General features: G+C 33.5%; 1 long non-coding RNA gene across 2 annotated transcripts; it reads left to right on the top strand.

Annotated features, from left to right (window-relative positions):
- Positions 1-1,232: 1,232 nt before the first annotated feature.
- Positions 1,233-13,045, top strand: LOC127719830 (uncharacterized). Of its 2 annotated transcripts, none has more exons than XR_007990495.1 (4): positions 1,233-1,247; positions 4,607-5,054; positions 7,434-7,489; positions 12,899-13,045. It is a non-coding gene; the product is annotated as an uncharacterized LOC127719830 (long non-coding RNA). The 2 variants fall into 2 exon arrangements; XR_007990494.1 differs by lacking the exon at positions 1,233-1,247 and adding an exon at positions 2,917-2,931.
- The last annotated feature ends 10,446 nt before the right edge of the window (positions 13,046-23,491 follow it).

Here is a 23,491-nt window from a genome sequence, read left to right as displayed (position 1 = left end):
AAATTCAGGTTCATCTGATGAAAGATTTTGGACACTTTTTAAACACTTAAGTGTCATCTTTAGTCTATTCAATTAGTTTATGTGAAAGATTTGAACTGATTTAGTCATTATTGAAGCTCAAATTCAAGCTTAAATATGAAAAATCTTTTAAATATGCCATAATATGTCACTTTTCAGATGGTTTTTGTCAAAAATGAAAGTGGCCGCATCCGTGTTCATTCTCAACCTTTATATATATTATGTATTATCATCAAATACAACTTACATTTAAATATTAAGAATGAACACAAATGCGGCCACTTCCATTTCAGACGGAAACCGTCTAAAAATTAACCAAAATGCTAAAATTTCGAAGATTTCAGTAATTTAGCATGACTTAATGATGCTAGTACCCGATACATGTGCATTGTAATGTCAAAAACAGCCCATATTTATGTAACAGATGTATTCTTCTATCCAATAAATAGTTAAAAATTTACATTTTAACAATTTTGTAAAACTGCTATATTTTGGGGCCAAAAAGGGGTCTTACTGGGCCTACTCCTTTAAATATTTCACAAATTGTTTGATAAGAATTACAAGTTAACACGTCAAATTCTGATGAAGTGACCACAACGCACTTACACGTGAACTCGTGCTGACCCCGAAAGATCATTGACCAATAAGAAAGATGTAATCCAATCATGCACTGGTCATTAGTGAAATGTCTCTTCACGTGAAAACAAGTTATCTAATTTCAGCTATTTATCGTTTAATTAAGTATGACAAATCTGACCCATTGACCATTACAGAAACATCATAAATTTACAGTATAAATAGCTCACTCTTTATATAAAATCTGAGTAATAAACAATTAATACAGAATTATCTTCTCTGCTGTCTTAAATGATTTTATTCAGCTAAATTTTCAATTAGCAAATAAAATAGGTTATCACTTTAAATGTACATTTTCTTTCTTTCAATTAAAGACTAAATAAATACAATTATTTTAAAACCACTTATTAGTAAATAGATAAGCTTTCTTTTTGTAAATGAAGTTTTTGGTAACTGTAGGTTGCACTTTGTAAATACAGCTGTTTCTCAAACCACGCCTCTTTTGGGGAGATATATAATATTCATAGATATAATAATTTGTTAATGTATGATCTCTGTGTTTCATTTCATAGAGACATCACTTGGGAATGTAACCAGTATAGAAAAACATGGTAGCGCCTAAATTTTAATTCTTAGGAGGTCCAAAAATGGAGGTAAGGGTAGTATAGAATTTTAGTATAAGTTTAAACTCTTAGAAGTTCAGGGCATATAAATGTTGAAAATATGCCGCACAGCCCTATATTTTGACCTTTGAATAAAATAGTAGTGCATATAAACTTTCCTTTCTAGGATATTATTTTTCACGAAACTTCATAGTAAAAGTGTCACAGTTTTAGCCGCAAAGGGAGTTCCTATGGGAAATTGCATTGTCTATATTTACAGAATTGCAACCTATATAGGGTTAAAAATTAGAACATACAGAATTTCACAAAATCTTGTTTATCTCAGAGATTTTTAAGGATTTAACTCAAATATGAAGTTTTATAAATATTTCATGAAGATTGAAAAAATCCTGGGCCTAAACTATGATGAGTCAGCATAAATTCACAGTTTACAGTATGCATTGTTTACTTAAAGCCCTGAATAAAAAATAAATTCATAATATATGCCTATATGTAATTTAAATTGTTTAGAAGTGCTTATATTTACTCTTCGCAGTCATTGCAACTCATTGATCCTTCTTAAATATTTGTGGTGGGGTGTTTTTGTCCTGTCGATAACCCAAAAGTAAGCCGTAACACCTAAATGTGCTTTTTTGTGACTGCGGCATAAAAAGTACAAGCTAGAATTACAAAAAGACCTCAGTAAAACTTACAATAGTGTGTTCTATCCTAAATATGTACCAATTATTCCACATTGCTAGAAACAGGGAAAAAAATTAGGAAATGTGAGGCCCCAGGGGCAAAAAACAGAGAAAAATGCCTCCCCCTGTGTCATAAAACAGATAATTTAACTTCTAAATGCTATGTTTTTATTATTTTAAAGGTCTTTTGTAAGGAAAACAATAACTGTGCTAGGAAGTTATGCAAAAATCAGATGTAAGCAGTCATTTCTATCAAACTTTTAGTGAATTTATGCACCAGACTGATATCTTCATAAATACAACTTTTGCAAATATGGCTTTGTTTAAACACTTGTAGTTCATATATTAACTAACTTATGTTAGATGTATGGTTAGGGATAATACTGTTGTAACATGAATTCTAAACTGACCATTTGAGGCAGAAATTGTGAACTTTCATTGACAAATAGGCATACAGTAAGATGTGGACTGGAGACACAGGCAGGATTGGATACTTTGTATAATCTTGAATGTTGGAATGATTAACTACTAAACATTACATTTATAGTATTTTAAAATGCTTTCAATTTGTTATCAGAATAGTTTCAAACAGGTTTTAGACAGTTAATGTCAGAAAACATGCACATAGGGTAAGCTGGCAATTATTAAAGTCTTGTTTTCAAATTCTTTAAAAAATTGAAACAGGGGTAGGGGTATAAAATGTACTGTAAAAGGAAACTTAGAGTATATGCAGTGATTTCTTTAAGGCTATAATTCTGATAAATAAGTATTGTTTTGAGAAAAAGTGTTTTTAGAGAGTTTTCTATTTGAATAAATGTTTGTATAGGTTGCACTTTGTAAATACAGCTGTTTCTCAAACCACGCCTCTTTTGGGGAGATATATAATATTCATAGATATGTTAATTTGTTAATGTACTGGTTCCCATTTATGATCTCTGTGTTTCATTTCATAGAGACATCACTTGGGAATGTAACCAGTATAGAAAAACATGGTAGCGCCTAAATTTTAATTCTTAGGAGGTCCAAAAATGGAGGTAAGGGTAGTATAGAATTTTAGTATAAGTTTAAACTCTTAGAAGTTCAGGGCATATAAATGTTGAAAATATGCCGCACAGCCCTATATTTTGACCTTTGAATAAAATAGTAGTGCATATAAACTTTCCTTTCTAGGATATTATTTTTCACGAAACTTCATAGTAAAAGTGTCACAGTTTTAGCCGCAAAGGGAGTTCCTATGGGAAATTGCATTGTCTATATTTACAGAATTGCAACCTGTATGGGTCGCCATGGTTTACTGTTTTCATTATAATAAACGTCTGTCCATCAAACTAAGGATTTTGTAAGGTTTGATGTCTATGGTAATTGAATCACAAAAAAATATTTTGATTTTCAATCAAGTTTCGTCATTGTACTTACCTTTCTGATAAAGTATTTGTGATTACTGAGTATTAGATAATTTCGATATTGAATGTTATATTACTGACATCATAAAAACCAAAAATAGGTTTTCAATGGCATTCGACCTCATTTTGACAAACAATCGCATTTCATGAGTATTGAAAGACCCGAGAGAAAACTATGGTGGTTTGTTTAAAGGAGTTAAAATGAAACTATTTAGTTAAGGTAGCACAATACAAAGATTTTTTTACTTCCAATCTCCAACCTTTAAAATGATGTTACTTTCTTATGACTGCATACAAATTAAAAAAAGAGGTATATATAGATAGATAAAAGATTAATCTTTCAAATGAATGCAATATTTTTGTTATGCAATCATTATGTAATCAATTATTATGCAATTAATGGCAAAATCTTGGTCAGTTCACTTGAATGAATTTAGCTCTGACATCTCTATAACTACACAAGAAATTTTAACGTTATCTTAATCAACACAGCAGGAGCTACAAAAGGGTGTCTCAAATTATCGCTATTGTTTTCCATTCTCTCATAAATCTGTAATTAGTGTAAACATCCTTACCACATAAAAGTAGAGATTATTTGATTAGGTGTAAAATTTGATCTATACATTCTATCCAAAATCTGAGACACCCTTTGGTAGATAATGGCTCTAGGAACAACATATTATAAAATCAACACTCTCGGGGTATCAATGAAGAAGCTAATTTCAATTGAAAGTGGAAATTTCTTGTAAAATTTTGTAGACACAGTTAAAATTATGATTAATTACATAATTGTTGTACAAAACTAACATTGCATTAATTTGAAAGAGTAATCTGTTAGCTATCTATAAATACCAATTTTATAAATTTTCAAGCATTATAAAGAAAGTTACAGCATTTTAAAACTGGGGAGTTGAAGGTATAAAATCTTTGTATTGTGCTACCTTAATAGCACTTCACTACATTAGTATGACAAAAGAATCATCAGATAAAAACTTAATAATCGTACAGTATCAGAAGTTTTAATTTTCAAACAATATTGGTAAAATTTCTCAGGAGACTAAAATCAAATATATAACGTAAAGTCTGTGAAATTCCAACATCAATATTTTGATGGAATTTAATCAAAATTATAATTTGATGGGTGTTTTAGTTAGCCTCTGTGTTCTTTTAATTAATCTTTTCCTTATATATTACACTTTAAAACTAAATACTGAATGACAAGAATACAGTCATTTTCTTTCATAAATAATTAAATTAAGTAATATATAATGTTTCATATATTTCAATGCCATTTACAACTTTACAGACGCCACGATCAACAGAGTCTCAAGGATTATGGTACTGAGTGACTTCCTATTAGTCCAAAAAGGTGATGTGTATGTGCACACTTCACTTAAACCTGTATTGGAATGCCCCACGACCAGTATCTTGAATACAAGCAGTTGGGTAAGTGCAATGAAGAGGCGACAGATGATTAGTCTATTTACATACATTAACCTTATTTTTTTTTATAAATGTCAGGTTGTGAAAATAATACAGAATTAGTTGTGTAATAATATATCAGGTTTATGATTATGAAATCAAGCTATAAGGATTTAAATCTGACTTTTTACATTAATATAAACTTTAAGCCCGAGAAGTGCACGAGTAAAAGTGAAGTGTTTAAAGACAACCTTTGCGGATAGACATGAAGTTATTCGGAATCATAGTCCTTGTTGTTCTGTTGATGGTGGCCTTAGTTACAATGCCAGCTGGTAAGTAGAAAAGTCAGCAATATTGGTGCATAATAAATGCTGCGTTTACAATTTTCTCGATTTGTTTCGTCATTGTATTAAATTCTTTTTGACACTTTTATTTACTACTACACATAGTACCTTTCTAGTGTATAATTTTCAGGAAAATTACTGCTTGGAATATCAGTTCCACATTTTCTTTTTCTGGTTTGCGACATCACTGAGTTAGACTTGTCGCCGATTGTGTTACTTAAGGTAGCACAATACAAAGATTTTTTTACTTCCAATCTCCAACCTTTAAAATGCTGTTACTTTCTTAAGACTGCATATAAATTAATAAAAGAGGTATATATAGATAGATAAAAGATAAATCTTTTAAATGAAGGCAATATTTTTGTTATGCAATCATTATGTAATCAATTATTATGCAATTAATGGCAAAATCTTGGTCAGTTCACTTGAATGAATTTAGCTCTTTCATCTCTATAACTATACAGGAAATTTAAACGAAATCTTAATCAACACAACAGGAGCTACAAAAGGGTGTCTCAAATTATCGCTATCAAATTCCGTTCTCTCATAAATCTCTAATTAGTGTAAACATCCTTACCACATAAAAGTAGATAATATTTGATTAGGTGTAAAAAATTGATCTATACAATCTATCCAAAATCTGGGACACGCTTTTGTAGATAATGGCTCTAGGAACAACATATAATAAAATCAACCCTCTCGGGATAACCATGAAGAAGCTAATTTCAATTGAAAGTGGAAATTTCTTGTAAAATTTTGTAGACACAGTTAACATTATAATTAATTCCATAATTGTTGTATAATACTAACATTGCATTGATTTGAGAGAGTAATCTGTTAGCTATCCATAAATACCAATTTTATAAATTTTCAAGCATTATAAAGAAAGTTACAGCATTTTAAAACTGGGGAATAGGAGGTATAAAATCTTTGTATTGTGCTACCTTAAATGAGTAATAAGACGGATGCCACACGTTAAGCATGTTCTGCTTACTTTCCGGAGCACCTTAGATCACCGCCGGGTTTTGGTCTGGTTCGTGTTTTTCAGTTTTTTATTTTTCTATGTTGTGTTTTGTAGATTGATGTTAGTATTTTTGTCGTTGTTCGTTTTGTTGGCATGGCATTGACAGTTTGGTTATACCTATACGTTTACATATACCTTTGGTATCTTCCCTCTCTCCTTTACAGCGACAGCTCAGAAATGTGATAAATATAGATTCTACCACTCGAGACAGTTAAATTTTCAAATTTAAAACGCGAGGCTCGCCGAGCGTTTTAAATATTTAAAATTTAACTGTCGAGAGTGGATAAATATCGTATTACACGAGATTTGGTGGTGGAATCTGTTTCTCTAATGATTTTCAATCAATATGCAGGCAAACTTATTCCTTCTTTTTGAATGATCTGCAAAAAGATGTGTTCTTTCTATGTGACGTCATCAGGCATGGTCGCCTTTTTTCATGCCGTCACAATAGGAAATTCAGAGGAAAGCAAGAAAATTCGACGTCATAATCGGATTTTAACCAATGAAGAACTGAGATCAAACGAACCACACGTTGATTAAATTTTTTTTATACAATGGGTGCAGAAAGGGATAAATTGACGAAGAATTAGAGAAATCAAGTAACCTATAGAACTCTCTTTAAAGTTATACGTGTTATTAAAGTAATGTTTTAAAGATTTCGGGCGCAGGTTTTTGTTGGCTTTGTTTTGTTCAATCTGTTGTAAAATGTTTTATATTTTATAGACTGTTGTTTGTCTGCTCATCGTCTTTCTTTTAGCAAAAGTGTTATCTACCTACCATCAACGTATGCTTTTGTAATTTTTCTCCGTTTTTTGAAATGTACAAATTTGATATTTTGTATTTTTTGTTCATTAATACAACATATAGAGATTAGTAACCAAAAATATCTACATTTGCGCGTTTTCAGTGAATAACACAAAGGTGGGATAAGAATATCCAATGTTATTCTGACATCAGAACAAGTAACGAAAATTCAATTATACAGTAGTCATACATGAAAAGGTCAAACATGTTTTTATTTTTCGAACAAAATAAATATTACTTTTTCATTGTTTTTAATTTTTTTGATGTACTAAAACAAACGTTTTGTGCACAAGGTTTTTTTTAAAAGTATTTTTCATATTGTAAAGGTATTTACAAAAAACAACAGGACCTATCCATTCTCCTTCTCCCAAAATATCTTAGTTCAGCCTTCCATGGAAGTAATTATTCAGAAAGTACATGATGTTCCCTCTGTTTATGCTAAATGATAGTGTACTTAGAAAGCAAACGATTTATCCATCGTATTGTACCGACCCTGATGATAGAAATAGATTCATTAATCAATATGATGACAATTACAGATGCCGATGAAGATTCTAAGAATAAAGATTGGTGGTGGAAAATGTTTGGTAAAGGGGTGAGGAGGAATTTTTCTTATTTTCTTATTTAGTCCAGGATTAAAGAAAAAATTTCTTTATTTAATTGTTATATACTTGTTTATTGTACTGCAATTAATCATATGCATTTGATAATCTGCGACTGGTTTATTTTGAATATATTTTGATAAAATATTTGTAACAAAATTAATATTATTAGATATAAACAGGTTTCATTTTTAGAGATGGAGTTGATTTATGCATTTCAATACTATGAATAGTATTATCAGATTATTACATGGCATTTTTTCATATCAGATGTTTTATAAGTCCAAGTTTCAATATCAGCCCAATAGCTAAAGGCTCCAGAGCTGATATTGACCGAGGGCTAATAATACATCTGATATGAAAAATGACATGTTATGATCTTTTTATCATATGCTTCAACAATGGAGAAAAATATGTTTTTATATCGACGATAAAATAAAAATCAACAAAACATAATGAAAACTGTTTGGAAAAGTCAACATTTGTAAAGTAACTTGCTAAATTATGCTGGAAACTTTGTTAAATGCATTTATTCATCATTTGTTTTGCATTTTACATTATATATTTTCCTGTTTCCTTATCTGTGTTTTGTACCCTACTTTTGTGATGTTTTTTCACTGAAAACGTACCTTTGAGGTGTATTCTTCAGAATTTGCCGAGTAACGTCGGAATGCTATTCGAGAACGTTACGTAAGGCATGCGATAATAGCCGGAATCAGTTGATAAATATTTCATATCAGCCCACTAAGCACCATTTTTGAAAATATGGAATTCACGTTAATTTAATGCTATTATCACACTTTAAAAATTATAAGTTATTTACTCTAAGTATATGATAACCGTGATAATTACAGCAGATTACCAACATATATATATATATATATATATATATAGACGCTAGATTAAAACTGAAGAGGAAGGGTAACACCCGGCTACCGAAAGCTTTATTTTTTGAAGCCGAGGTGGTCGAGTGGTCTAGCGCGTCGGATACAGTGCAGGCGATTTGGTGTCACGTTATCTCAGTAGCATGACTTCGAATCCCGGCGAGGGAAGAACTAAAAATTTACGAAAGCAAATTTACAGATCTAACATTGTTTGGCTGATGTTTAGACGAGTTGTATATACAGAATGTACACAGCCATGTATCGCCATTACTGCTGGTGATCCGATGGATTAATCTGTTGTAGAGTTGTCATTGGTTCAGACGTACTTATAAATATAATTATTTCTGTGACTGTATCTTGTATTCATTTGTAGGATACTTTACAATAGATATTTCAGCTGATCTGTAACAATTCCATCTTCATGCCTTATATATCATGTACTGTATTACGACGCTAGATTAAAACTGACGAGGAAAGGTAACACCCGGCTACCGAAAGCTTTATTTTTTGAAGCCTAGGTGGTCGAGTGGTCTAGCGCGTCGGATACAGTGCAGGCGATTTGGTGTCACGATATCTCAGTAGCATGAGTTCGAATCCCGGCGAGGGAAGAACTAAAAATTTGCGAAAGCAAATTTACAGATCTAACACTGTTTGGCTGATGTTTAGACGAGTTGTATTTATATATATAAGTCTAAATAAAAAACAACGTTCAAACCTATTATATATATATGTGTGCTACACTGTCTTCAAGGGTTTATACATGTTTACTCTTAATTTTTTGAATACAGAAAAGTAGTGAACAAATCAAATATATTCAAACAGAGATCTGGAATCAACATGAATCGAACATTAATAATAATTAGGTATTGACAATTCATTTGGAAACTCAACATACACCCTCACGACACTTACCAAAGAGGAAATCTTGGATAATCATTGGTCTTTTCTATGTTCCTTTGGAATTCCAGCCAAAGGTGAAGAACTGGATCTTCCATCACTGTATTGGATACCTAAACTGCATAAGTGTCCTTACAAACAACGGTATATTGCTGGGTCTTCCAAGTGCTCCATGAAATCTCTTTCTTAATTATTAACATCTATTTAATCAGCAATCAAAGAGCCGGGCTCCAAAGTTATTGTGAAACATCATATTCTAGAGGTGGCGTGAATCAGATGTGGATACTAAAAAATTCCAAAGATCTTTTAGAGTACATACAATCTAAGACTCTCTCATCTTGCAATAGTATTACAACATTTGACTTTTCTACACTTTACACAAGTATACCCCATTCCAAACTAAAAGACAAATCGAAAGAGTTGGTCTATTTTATTTCATTAAAAAAAAATGGCGAACGTAGATACAAGTATCTTGTCTTGGGGAGGGATAAATTCTACTTTGTAAAGAATCACTCTGATTCAAACAAAAAATTCTCTGAAACTGACATTATCAAGATGCTTGATTTCTTGATTGACAACATATTTGTTACGTTTGGAGGACGTGTTTTTCAACAGACTGTCGGAATTCCAATGGGAACCAATTGTGCCCCTCTTCTTGCCGACTTGTTTCTTTATTATGATGAGGCTGACTTCATACAGGAACTTCTTAGGAAGAAAGATAAGAAGTTAGCAATATCCTTTAACTTTACGTTCCGCTATATAGATGATGTTCTCTTACTAAATAATACAAAATTTGGTGACTATGTTGAACGAATCTATCCCATCGAACTAGAGATAAAGGATTTTTACGGATACAGTTAAGTCTGCCTCATATCTTGACTTACATCTAGAAATTGACAATGAGGATCGGTTGAAAAGAAACCTTTACGACAAAAGAGATGATTTCAGCTTCCCAATTGTGAACTTTCCATTTCTATGTAGCAACATTCCAGCAGCGCCTGCATACGGATTATTATCTCCCAATTGATACGATATTCCTGGGCTTGTATTTCCTATAATGATTTCCTTGATAGAGGATTGCTGCTCACAAGGAAGCTATTAAACCAAGAGTTCCAAATGGTGAAGTTGAAATCATCCCTTCGTAAATTTTACGGACGCCATCACGAGTTGGTTGACCGTTATGGAATAACCGTTTCACAGATGATATCGGATATGTTCCTTATGTCGCAACTACAATACCCTTCCCTTTTCACGAATGTGACCTACCGAATTAGACTATTTACCGGATTTGTAATAACATAAGCAACACGACGGGTGCCACATGTGGAGCAGGATCTGCTTACCCTTCCGGAGCACCTGAGATCACCCCCAGTTTTTAGTGGGGTTCGTGTTGCTTAGTCTTTAGTTTTCTATCTTGTTTCATCTGTACTATTATTTGTCTATTTGTCTTTTTATTTTTGGCAATGGCGTTGTCAGTTTGTTTTCGATCTATGAGTTTGACTGTCCCTCTGGTATCTTTTGTCCCTCTTTTAATACATATTATATAAACAAATACAACACTAACCATGACAGTAAAAAAGCTTAGTTTATCGGCATGGCGTATTTTATAAACTTAATAAAATAATCATTTTATAAAATGCTGATATATACATAGTGCATGTTGTGTCGGCCTTTTAATGATCAAATTGACTTTAAAAGTAAAAAAATAGGCATGTCGGTAATATTTTGAATTCACGTAAATATTGCTTTCGTGTAAGTTAATTTTGTATATATCAGCATATTAAGACAGGAAAATGCTCTTTCTGTTAAGACACATAGGCATTTTACAGAATCCCGATTTTATTTTAAGAATGCGCTAATTTATTGTTGAAGTAATTCGATGTTTTTGAAAAAGCTGGTGAAATATGACAAATTGCCAAACGGACAAATTTATTCTTTTGTTGCATTGATAAAAATAACACGAACTAATCTAGTATTTAGTTTGCAAAAATGCAAGTATACCTGTTTTAAGAAAACAAGTTTGACAGGATAATTTGTTTTGTAATTAATTACATTGGCTAACTTTTAAGATAAGATCTTTCCAATAAAATGAAATTATGATATATGTTAGTCCAAATAATAATGACGTGGTCACAGCATTTATTTAAAATAGCCTTTCAGTACCGTCATAGTCATGATAATTGTTTGGACTTGTATTGTGAAAATAATCGTATCAAATTCAAGATTATATATTCGTTACAAAAATACGTCACTGTTTGTGATGTCCTGTGCTGTCGTTAATGGAAGATGTTCGTTGTTATTCTGCGGTTTACATGTTGTAACGACTATTATATTATTTATTTGTGCGTTTCTCTGTGCTAAGTTTTCTTGCGTTTGTTTGTGCTGTATTTCTGTCACGTAGTGTTGTTATTTTAGCGATATTTTTTAACATTGCAATATAAGCGGGAGGTTTGGCTAGCCATTAAACCAGGTTCAACCCACTTTTTTTTCTTAAAATATCCTGTACCAAGTCAGGAATATGGCAGTTGTTATTAAATAGTTCGTCTCTATGTATGTTGGCGTTTGTTTTTGTTGCACTTCAGTGTTTCTGTTGTTTTGTTGTTTTCCTCTTATAGTTGATGTGTTTCCCTCGGTTTTAGTTTGTAACCCGGATTTGTTTTCTCTCAATCGATTTGTGACATTTGAACAGCGGTATACTACTGTGGCTTTTATTTAAAAGTATAAGAACATTGTTCTTTTTACCACACTGATACAGTTAATCAATAAGTTATGTTTTTAATGGTACATCGAGTTAAGAAAAAGACAGACAAACGAAACTGTAATAATAATTATTAAGAAACCAACCATGAATGTTTAGTTTAAGAGTTGTCATATCTGTCTTTAAAGTCAATCATAGTAACATAACAACATTTATCATCATTCTGACATAACATACACATGAAATATAATGGTAAACAAGTAAAGGTTAGTGTAAACATATTTTATTAAAGAATTCGTTATGTATAGCTACAACAGTAATTAAATACAAATGTACGTCTAGTAATTCAATTATTGGGATGAGGAAACAAGAGAAGTGATCTTATATCAATCCGTCTCCATAACGGAGTAATGGTGAAGTGAATATAACCTCATCTACCTGAATTGCTTGATGTTTAATAACAATGAGCAGTTTACCAAAATAAGCGTTAGGTGTACATTTGTTAGGTTGAAAATGACAGCTCTTAAAAATAATTTCTTGTAATTTCAACTAATTGATAATAACCCAAACCTTTTTGCTAGAATTACAAAAACCTGTATTTTTATTATTTTATTAATCTTATTAGCGTATTTAAAACAATCGAAAGTTTGGACTCAAGGACAGACAAAATATTTGCCTGATTAAAGCGTTAATGTATTAACATAGAATATCAGATACATAGCAAAGTCATTTCTTGAAATACGGCAAATAAAATCTGCCTAATTCAGTGGAGTTATCACAAATAGTGTATAAATGAAACATGGTACGTGTATAACAGATATCGAAATTACTCACAAAATATTATCGCACACTTTAACATGGTCAATCAATACATTTCATACAATGAACATTTTTTTCAAATAAACCTTCATTTATTTTTTCAGCATAGTGCAAATGAAGGTTATGGAGGAGGTTATGGTGGAGGTCGTGCGTTTGGAAGATGATACTTTGAAAATATGAATAGTTTCTGAGTGACGAAACAGAAACGTATTTAACAATGATATTTCTTCAAATAAAAAAGTTTTCTTTTGTCTCCATATATATTTCTACTGTCGATACATACAATATTTATATAAGTTTTAATGATGTGTATACCTGACAGATTCAGAAAATAAGAAAGTGGAATTAGAATGTCACGATTGTGGGTAACAACCGAGTTGACATCAAATAACTGTAACAAAAAAATTATTTATCATTGTTCCGGTTCAATGTACAGTACGAACCGGGACATAGTCTTAAAATTAAAATAATCATCGTTTCCCTCGTGATAATAGACTTCAGGCTTTTTTGGGGTCATTAATCAGAAACTGCTACGTAGGTTAAATATTACTACCTGCAGGTTTGATTTACAGGATATCATCCATGTATGTGATTCACTGCCTCATGTTGACAATTATGCTTTCTCTAATTGTACCCATTTTATACTTTTCCCGACCTGCAAATTATTTCAGAACGTGTGTTCATTTTATCTCAACGTTTAATTTTGACGTCAAGTGTTCTTGCCGTCTTAGTATTTCCAATTATGATTTGAAAGGTGACCATGCCCGATGACGTCACATATCAAGAACATCCTTTTTTGATAAGATATAATTAAACATAGAAGTGATCAAATCTTAAATTCAAAGTCATAACAAAGCTGTAAGTTCATGTTGACAAATGGATGTAACTGTAAAAAAAACATAAGTTACCAACGAACTCATATCCAAGATGTCAACAAAACTTTGTCCTTGATAGAGAAAAATTACTAGAAATGTTTTGTAGGCAACTCTCAGTAAAATTGGTACCATGAATGTTATTTAAAAGTCGTCAAAATCTAAGAACGATTGGCGATCTTTCGAAAAGATCTGTCGGTTTGAACTTTTATGAAGGATGAACATGTACACTGGCAAAAATACCACACATGTGTACATCCGTGACACATGCGTTTCACATGACGTTTCATGCCACACATGTGACACATGTGTGAAAAACACATATGATACGCATGATACACACATGTGATCATGCGTTTCACATGTGAATTAAATGCGTAAGGACATACACCTGTGATACATGCGTGATTACTGCATGTAAAAGGCATGGTGCCTGTATCAAATATATTTTCAAAATGTCCTCCTATTTGTCAAATTACCATGATTGTTGACATGTATCTTAGTTCTCATGTGCAGCAACAGTGTATAGTACACATATAGTTATTATTACAGTTTCATATTTATCCTTTTTTATCTGTTGTGAATGCTTCATGAAGAACATGTTATAAAAATCATCAGACCGGAATAAAATTTGAACCTGATCTGTAACTTGTCAAACCAAATATTAAATCAATAAAAGCATGACAAAAAAAACCTAAACAAGAAAATGTGTCAATGTATAGTACACTTCCCTGCTCACACTATCATTTTCCATGTTCTGTGTACCACTAAGTTGGGGTCAAAACCCTAATAAGAAAGCCATTGTATTAAGTGTTAAGTTGATTGGGCTTCAACTTTATCAAAAACTACCGTGACCAACAACTTTAACCGAAATCCTTAACCTGAAATGGAATGGACGGACGAATGGACAGACGGATACACACACCAAAAACATAATGCCCCTCTGCTATCCTATAGGCAGGGAATAAAAGTGCATACTACTACGTATATATAAGCATGATAAAAAGCAGTCTTGACATAAAATCCTGTTGTATGTGAGTGACATTGACTTTCATCAGCACATAATAACTAATTTAAACATGAAAAAACACCAGTAAAGAATAATTTGTTAACAATTTCTTCCCAATATCATCGTCTTGTATAAAAATTGGATCCATTTTTCATATGCATCTTTATTACATTTGGGTAACACATGTAATAACAGCTTTTAATAACTTTGACTTGACCAGATATCATCACTAAAAGTAACATAAAAACTCATGAAAAATGAAACTTCATGACCTTTTTTGATTAAGTTTGTTTAAAGGAACATGCCTTTTGAACAGACTGGTCAATTACAGTACTGTACTGTATCTTTTTACTGTTTTTAATGATGGATCTTTTAATGTATACACTTAAAAGGTCAGGTCCTGCTTTTTTTCTGATTCTGTTAATGAAGTCAAATAAAAACAAACATAAGATGTGGCAATAATATCTGTAATTATAAAAATATAAAATTTGAAATAAATACATTTACACAAATTTATTAGTGCTTTAAATTGATACAATCAATAATAAAAATAAAAATATAACAATAACAACAACAATTAATATTTCATCTTAATTTAAATAATTTAATCTAGTAAAAAAAAATGCAGCTATACATACAGAACGTATATGTGTAACTTCCAGTACAAACCATATAAATATAAAATTGAGAATGGAAATGGGGAATTTGTCAAAGAGACAACAACCCGACCATAGAACAGACAACAGCAGAAGGTCACCAACAGGTCTTCAATGCAGCGAGAAATTCCCGCACCCGGAGGCGTCCTTCAGCTGGCCCCTAAACATATATATATACTAGTTCAGTGATAATGAATGTTTACATACTTATAATATAAAACAACTTAGCTATGAAGCGTTTAGGTAAACAAAAACTGGTAAGCAAATGTGATATATATAGCGAAAGAAAGCAGTTTTATAGTGACTTGACTTTTTTAGTTATTGTACGACAAGTACTGGAACTTTTTAATCATGAAACAAAAGATTTTTAATATAAGTGTTTGTGGATATAGGATTTCACTGTATATATAGAGCACTACAAAATATTCCTAATTATTGGAGCAACACTATACATAATGCTAATCACAATTTCGACATACAAATGTATGGTTCCTCTATAAAGGGGGAAAAATGCAGAGGTAAGAGGTAAGGTAATGTAATTATTCATCTATTAAAAAAATCTACATTAGTAAAAAATTATTACCTCCCCTGTTTGTATATAATGTTCATTCGTCACAACTCGGCCGATTCCGTACCTTCATCTAACCTCGTCCGTGATACGTAGGTTTCCATTACTAATCTCCTGTAAAGGAGGGGAATACAATATTAAAAATATTGCAATTTTACAAATCATCATGGCTGCGCCCATCAGAAAAAATAGACACTTTGAATGACTGAATATTATCCATATTATCATGTTATATTTCGTTTGTGAGGAAATTATGTTACCATGGTTAACATTTAAAACTTATGTTGTAATTGCCGATACTATGTTATATATCTAAATACCAGTAGATACCTTGGGTGGTCGGTCCTGTGTCAGGAACGGCCAGATTGCTCTTCAAGTGTTATGTATCGTCTGTAGCCATTTAGTTCATTACCGAAAGAGGATGATTTCTGGGTAGTTCTACGGACATCTCTAGATTGTCTATCTGATGACCTAAAAACTAACTCTATTGAATACTACACTCCCCCCAGTTTTATTAAAAAGGCCCCCTCTACTGAGGTGGGCCCTGTGAATTCGCCCAAAATCAACAAATAACGGAGATCATACGTAATTTATAGAAAATACTGTAAACCAACTTATTTTCGCGGATACTTTATTTTGCGTTTAGCCCTTTGTAGCACACTTCGTGGTGATTTAATTTCGCGATTTTCAAATTAACTTGATGTAGTTGGATCAGGAAAGATCCAAGTTTTAAATTTTGGCGACGATTTATATTCGCGATATTTTTGTGCTCGCGAAATTCGCGAAGATAAATTGCTCGCGAAAATTGCGAAGATAAATTGCTCGCGAAAATTAGTTGGTTTACAGTATGCATCAATTTTAAAAAGTATGCAACCTATTCCCCCAAACAGACCCTTTGTATTCATGGGTCTACTGATACACTAAAAGTTAATACAATGGGTTCCCAACAAATTGGGAACCCAGCCAACTGTGAAATGTTCTTCTCTGGATAATACACCAACTTCCCCCTCCCTTATACAAACTAAGCCATTGACACTTAGTGGCTGCAAGTCCTCTATATAGCTGGACCCTGGGGGTTGTGCTGATCCATAATCAGTCGTGAAGAGTTCGGTCTCATTTTTCTTCACTTGCACTTTATTTATACCTTTATTAAGGTAGGGAATTCCAGGGTCCCACTGTCTTCTGTTGGGACCCCATCTAACATCTAACTGTTGCCATGGTCACTAGTACGACTGGTGTCCCACTGTCTACTGAAGGGGGGGCTGCAGACTAAAGTACCGAGTGCAAACATTATTTGCTTTGAAAAGTGTCCCCAAACTCAAACTTTGACTTTCTGGATTAATGGATGTGGATTCCTTGTCGAAGAAAGATTCTACAATAATAACTTTTTTTTTTTGTAGATCGGACTGTTGTTTTCAGTTGTTGCCTTTCTGTCAATTGCTCCCCTTGAGGAAGGGTCCACAAAAGTGAGAGATGTATGACCTTTTTCATAATTGTCAGTCATTCCTCCATCTACAACAGGAGTAGGACACATCGACCCTTGATATGGCTGACAACCTGTATCACGGGCCTCAACGTCTGAGGTGGAGTCCCAACTTTCATGGGCCTCCTCATCACTTGCCTTATTTTTATCTCGTGGGGCAACAACCTTGTGATGGCTATGGCTTTCCTCCATAGCCAATATAGCTCCTATGGGTTCCCTCACAATGTTGGCTACTGGACCCTCCTGGTCCGCTGTGAGCACTGCTGGAGCAACTACGTTGCCCAAGTCCAGTTCCTCAAGTTTTCTCCACTAATGGTATGTCTGGGGTATCCACCACCAAGGAATGCCCCTGGTTAGTCCTTATTTTCCAACAACCACTGTCTGTGTCCCTTATTAAAGTGAACCTCTTGTCCACGTCAACCTTGATCAGTTTATGAATATCCGTTAAAGAGTACCCGGTAAAGCCTGGGTGCCTTTTAAGGATTTCCTTCACCAACAAGTACCCATCGGAGAGAAGTCTGTTGCCAAACTCCAGAGCACCATGCCTCAATATGTTAGCAAGAGTTTTCAATAAATAGCAGTCCAATCCGCCTGAATGAGTTGTCTCTTCATCAGAACTTGAGGACTGCTCTGAATCAATCTCTGCTCTAACATCCACCGACACCCTAGATTTTCCATTCCCCTACCTGTCCCAGGGGAAATTGGCATTTGCCCCTGAACCCAATATAGATACCTCCGCTACTTGCTGGCGTGGGGTACAGACTCAACTTCTGCGAGGCCCAACTTCATTTGTGGGGACTCACTCCGGCCTCCTGAGTACTCCCGTTGAATTTTAATGGACCTGTTGCAGTTTTGCTCGACTGATCCATGAAAGTAACAGTTGTATCCCTCCTCTGGAAATCCAGACAGTCCTTCCTTACATGTCCAGACTTAAAACAGTGGTAGCACACTCCCTCCCATGGAGGCCCTCTATGAGGGGAGGGACTCCCTGACAGGGACTTACATCAAAACTTTGGACATTCCGTTTTGAAATGGCCCCTCTCCCCACATTGGTAGGAATCTTCTGTCCCTGCCTGTCCGCCTGGTGAGAGGATTCTTGCAACGGGGCAAGTGAGGAGTTTCTTGAATTGGTCCATTATGTCGTCAAGTTTTTCATGGACTTGAACAAACTTCCTATCTGTCTTTTCCAGCTCTGCCTTCCATGCACTTGCTCTCAGGGGCCATGGTAGCCCTTACATGGGGCACCGGATATTCATGGTAGGCCTCAGGGTGGTGTTCATACCGCCCACTCATTACTTGCCTGACCTCGCGCCTATTTGGCATCCAATATATTGCTTGTGTGTTATGCTGAAATAACCTAATTCTGTCTACTGCCTCCTCAATACTGCGGGGTTGGAGGTTGGAGGCTTGCACTCCCAACTCTTTGTTCTCAATGCAATGGCAAAGCCGCGTTATAGCTTGCTCTTACATATACTCATCAGGGAGGTTCCTTAAAGCCCTGGTCGCCAAGGACAATACACGGTCAACCCAGTCCTCAAGGGACTCCTCGTGGGCTTGTCGGGCATTGTTGAACTGGACCCGGTCAGTCTCAGGGAGCGCCTTGAAACCAAACCGATTATGCAGTTTTTCATCTCGCTCCCTGTAACTCACCTCCTTGTCTCTTTCCGTAATGAGGGCATAGTATTCACTTGCCTTCCCCTCAAGGTACCAACACAGTTGATCTTTGCACTCTTGATGGTCCCACTCACAAACCTCTGCATACCTTGAAAACTTTGTGAAAAAAGCTTGCCAGTTGCCCTTCCCTTCATACTTGATATTCTTTGGGGCATTACTAACTTTCATGGTACTGCCTAAATTGCCTCGGGACCCACCTCGGCTGTCGGGTCCCATTGCACTTTCCACAAACGTATACCCTTGATTATACCTACCCTAGGGTTGTCTATCTACATAGGTACAGGCTGGAGTTTGCCTGGTGTCCTCGTTCCTATTGTCTTGCCACTTGCCATACCTACCACAGGGTGTCTCATACTGCCTCCAAGTGGTGTTTGCGGTTGGATACCAGGTGACTAGTATAATTGCTTGCGTGAACTATGGGGTGACCCCTTTGATAAGAAGGTGTGCCCTCTTTGGTTGGGATACTCTTCTCCAACACACCGTCTTCGCCTGGCCAATACGGCTTGTACCCAATACTACTAGTACCCCCGGGGTGAGGGGTGTTACCCTGGGTTGGGTCACTAGTGTTGTAATGGCCCCACTCTGTTTTCTGTAGCTGTTCGCCGTAGCCCCCGCTCCAATTAGCTGGAACCTTAGGCCTAGATCTAGCCTCCTCAGGATATGTACTATACTCAAGGAAGGCAGAGTCCATTTGACTTGGCCCTCTCCAAGCTAAATCAGCCTCGGTTACAAAGCCCTTGCCCTCCCTTATGTCCATTATTTGCTCCCAAGTTGTGATGCCTATACCTGGGAGCTGAGTAACTCTTGAAACTGCACGTGTTTATGTTTACCAGTGACATGATGGGTAAATGTAAATCCCAACAATTGATAACAAAGTTTTATATGATTTTGGTATAAGGAGAAAAATAAAAATTGAATTTAAACCATTCATGTGTCCTTGTTTCAAGTTTTTGAGCAAGGAGAATAGCACTTAATGTAACAGGTTGACGTATATAAATTTGAATTTAAGACATTAAGCTGATACATTTGAGAAGATAAACATTTATCCCCTGTTGCAAAAAGGTATGTGTCAAAAAATGTATAACTTGTACAAAAACCCTGTACAATTTATAATGTATGTACCAACTTACATCTTGTTCACAACATATATATTTCTGTTTTTAATTTTTAGCAATTATACAGTCGATAATTATAAAGGCTGAACACATCTGCTTCACACAATGCATTACAACTAACAAACAGACAAAGAATACATTTACAAAATAATAGTACTAAAAGCTGACATGTAAAATTTTAAAGCCAATTATGAGTGTTTCTTTCCACTTTCATTTTAGAGTGATTTTGTTATCATAACTGATGAGGATAATTCTACGTTCGAGGGTTCAAATTCATACCTAGGTAACATATGTACATGTACATAATCATTTAAGCTGGTTGCAAAGTTGGTAGTTAGCCTAGTGGTCCCATCTTGCCAGTCATGTTTATGATGACATTCTAATATAAAGTTAACTTATAAGATATTAATTCTTCTATTAGTTCATAAACAGTTAGCCATGTGTCCCTCTTCCCCTTTATTGTGTATTTCCTGATCATACTTGTTGGCACAATCACTCTAAAATAAAGGTTTAAACAAATGATTAAAAAAAAACTATAGTACAAAGTTTACAATTAGAGACGATATAGGTCAAAGAACACATTGTCAGTTCTGAATCCCAGGTCGATTATAGTGTACAGTGAATGTCCTGTGATATCAATTTGTTATAAGATATGTCTGACAGCTTTATGTTATCAAATGTGGTATATTTTGGTGATATCAGGAAGGCAAGGAAACATGCTTGCTTTTGAATTATTTATTGGAGAGAGAAAATATATCATTAACATAACCAATGAAGAAGCAGCTGCTGGTGCAAAACTCTCCTTAAATGATTTAAACAACATAGCATTGTTATATCTGTTATCAAAGACGAAAGAGATGACTTTCACAACTATGTAAACCAATTTATGCAGTGGTATTTTATGATTCTAAGCTTTAAAGATACAATTTCAGAAGGAGATATTTATAGAAATAACATTAATCTGAAGTTCTGTATACCTTTCTTGTTCAGCCATTCAAATTTATCGAAGTACATGACCGAATGTATCGATTACATTTTGAAGACAGAGATCATGCTGTCAGAGAAAATGGCATTAAAAGTTGGAGCTGGTTTATTTGTCAATATAACTGATAGAAAAGGGGAAAACAAAGCAGCTGACTTGCAAAAAGAAAACCAAGTGATGGTATTGAAAGATTTGATTAGGGGTTTAGGGTCAAACAAATCGGAGATTTCAATAATAACAATATCAAAAGCAGCACCTGTTGTAAAACAAATTTGTGAAAATGTGGATACTATGCTAGGTGTGATTGATTAAAAAAACTAGGCATAAAAAAAAAGATCTTTTGAAGACGACGTTAAGGAAATGATTAAAGAAATTGAACCTTTGAAACCATGGATACAACAAACAGGTCGTCAATTGTACAGTTTCAAAGAAATAAAAAAATCACCCCCGTATGAGAATATAAGGTGGAATCCGCTTAAAATTAGCAGGATCCCAGGCGAAATCCACCTAAAAATTAAGACTTTTAGACGGAATTAAGGCGGACATGGATTATAGAAAAAAATCCATCTTAAGTATCATAAACCTTAGGCGAAATGTTTACTTTTTTCCTGTTGAGTTAACAGGATCTCTGTAGTAAAAGAAATATTAGAGAAGGAATGCTTTGTTCAAGTTTCTTATGAGGAAACTGGACTTAGAAAATTTTGTTCAAATTGATCAGTCGGGAATTGTACTTAGAAAATTTTGTCAAATTTATGAGGCACATGGCTTTGTACATTTTTCTGAAATTTCTATAACTTAAAAATATAAAGATAATAGATAAAAAATATGTTGATATTTTTTTTTTATTATTATATATATCAAATATTAAAGATTTAGGTAATTAATGGTATTATTAGGTACCCATTTCAAGGAATCAGACAACTCCCTAAACAACCCCAACATATTCAAAATTTGAACTTGCAGACAACAAGCAAAGATGTCTAATTTATCATGAACAAAATATGAATTTCACAATGGATGTAGACTAAAAGGATCCAAAGTATTCTATTGACATTAAAAAGTGCAGATGTATTCTTCTGATGACATGACTATTGGATTTAGGAAGATTGATGTTTTCATATATTTTGGAATAAATCTTTTGGTAAGTACAAATTATGAATTAGAATTTCCACCGTTTTGAATATTATAAAACTGCTATTTCCTTCAAAACAAATGTGACATATAAAGTATCTTTTTAACCATTTAGGATCAAGAAAAAAACTTAAAGACCATACATTTGTGTATATAAATACTAATTATTATGGTATTGTGTAAGACACGAGACATAACTTATATATTTTTAAGACAATCTCTTTTATAACATATTATTTGATAGCAGTTTTGGCAAAATTGGAGATCTGTGGTATGACTGCAATAATTAAATTATCTATCCACAAAAGACAAAAAAGTATTATCTTTAAAAAGTACACAATTATGGATCATAATTAAGATTTTAAAAATGGGCAAGACCTATATAGGCCTATGATGTTAAAGTAAAATGAAAAAGAAATATCAAACAAAGGATCGTACAACCTATACACTCCATGCACTGAATATTAAATAACATTTAGTATCAGACAATTTTTTTTTTTTTTATATTTCAGAACTGGTGAAAAGAAAATTTTACAGAATGATGTATGTGCAGTATTAGTTTTAATATATCTTTTTAAAATGTGTTCTGATAGGACTGAAGAATGGACGCACTATGACTTTGAGTAAGTAGTTTGTACAAAAGAAATCCTTATTAATGCTTTTTAAGTAGGGTTTGCACATGTTGCACTTTCAAAACTTTTTGAAAAAATCAAAAGTTATAAAACCATCTGTACTTTTTTTTTTAGATATAAACATGATAAATATCTTTTATTTAAACACAACAATTTGAAATAATCTATGATGCTTAAAATACACAAACTATCCAAAATAGCAAATTAAAATAGGGGTCATAGGTCTTATTTTCTTGGGAAAATCCCCAAAACAGGGCCTACCAAATTTATTATAATTATCTGCCCTTGATTTTACAAGGATTTTTTTCTAAAAATCTAATTACACTTAAAAATATGCTTAACTACTCTTATTTTTTATAGTTTAATCTTATAATTTTAAGTTTTAGATGTTTCTGTTGTATATTGAATGATATATGGTAAAATATATGCAAACGAAAAGTTATTTTTGCAACATGCCCAGATGTGTCATTCTCAGAAAAGACACCCAATCTACCAGATCTAGGCAGCTCATAATTTACATGTGTAAGATAGACAATTTGCAATATGAAAATTTGGTTTTATATTTATTGACCCAA

The sequence above is a fragment of the Mytilus californianus genome, unplaced genomic scaffold (genome assembly GCF_021869535.1).
Source record: "Mytilus californianus isolate M0D057914Y unplaced genomic scaffold, xbMytCali1.0.p SCAF_11, whole genome shotgun sequence".
In the NCBI taxonomy this organism is placed as follows: Eukaryota; Metazoa; Mollusca; class Bivalvia; order Mytilida; family Mytilidae; genus Mytilus; species Mytilus californianus.
The sequence above is the reverse complement of the archived record's forward strand: the minus strand, read 5'-3'. Positions and strand labels throughout refer to the sequence as shown.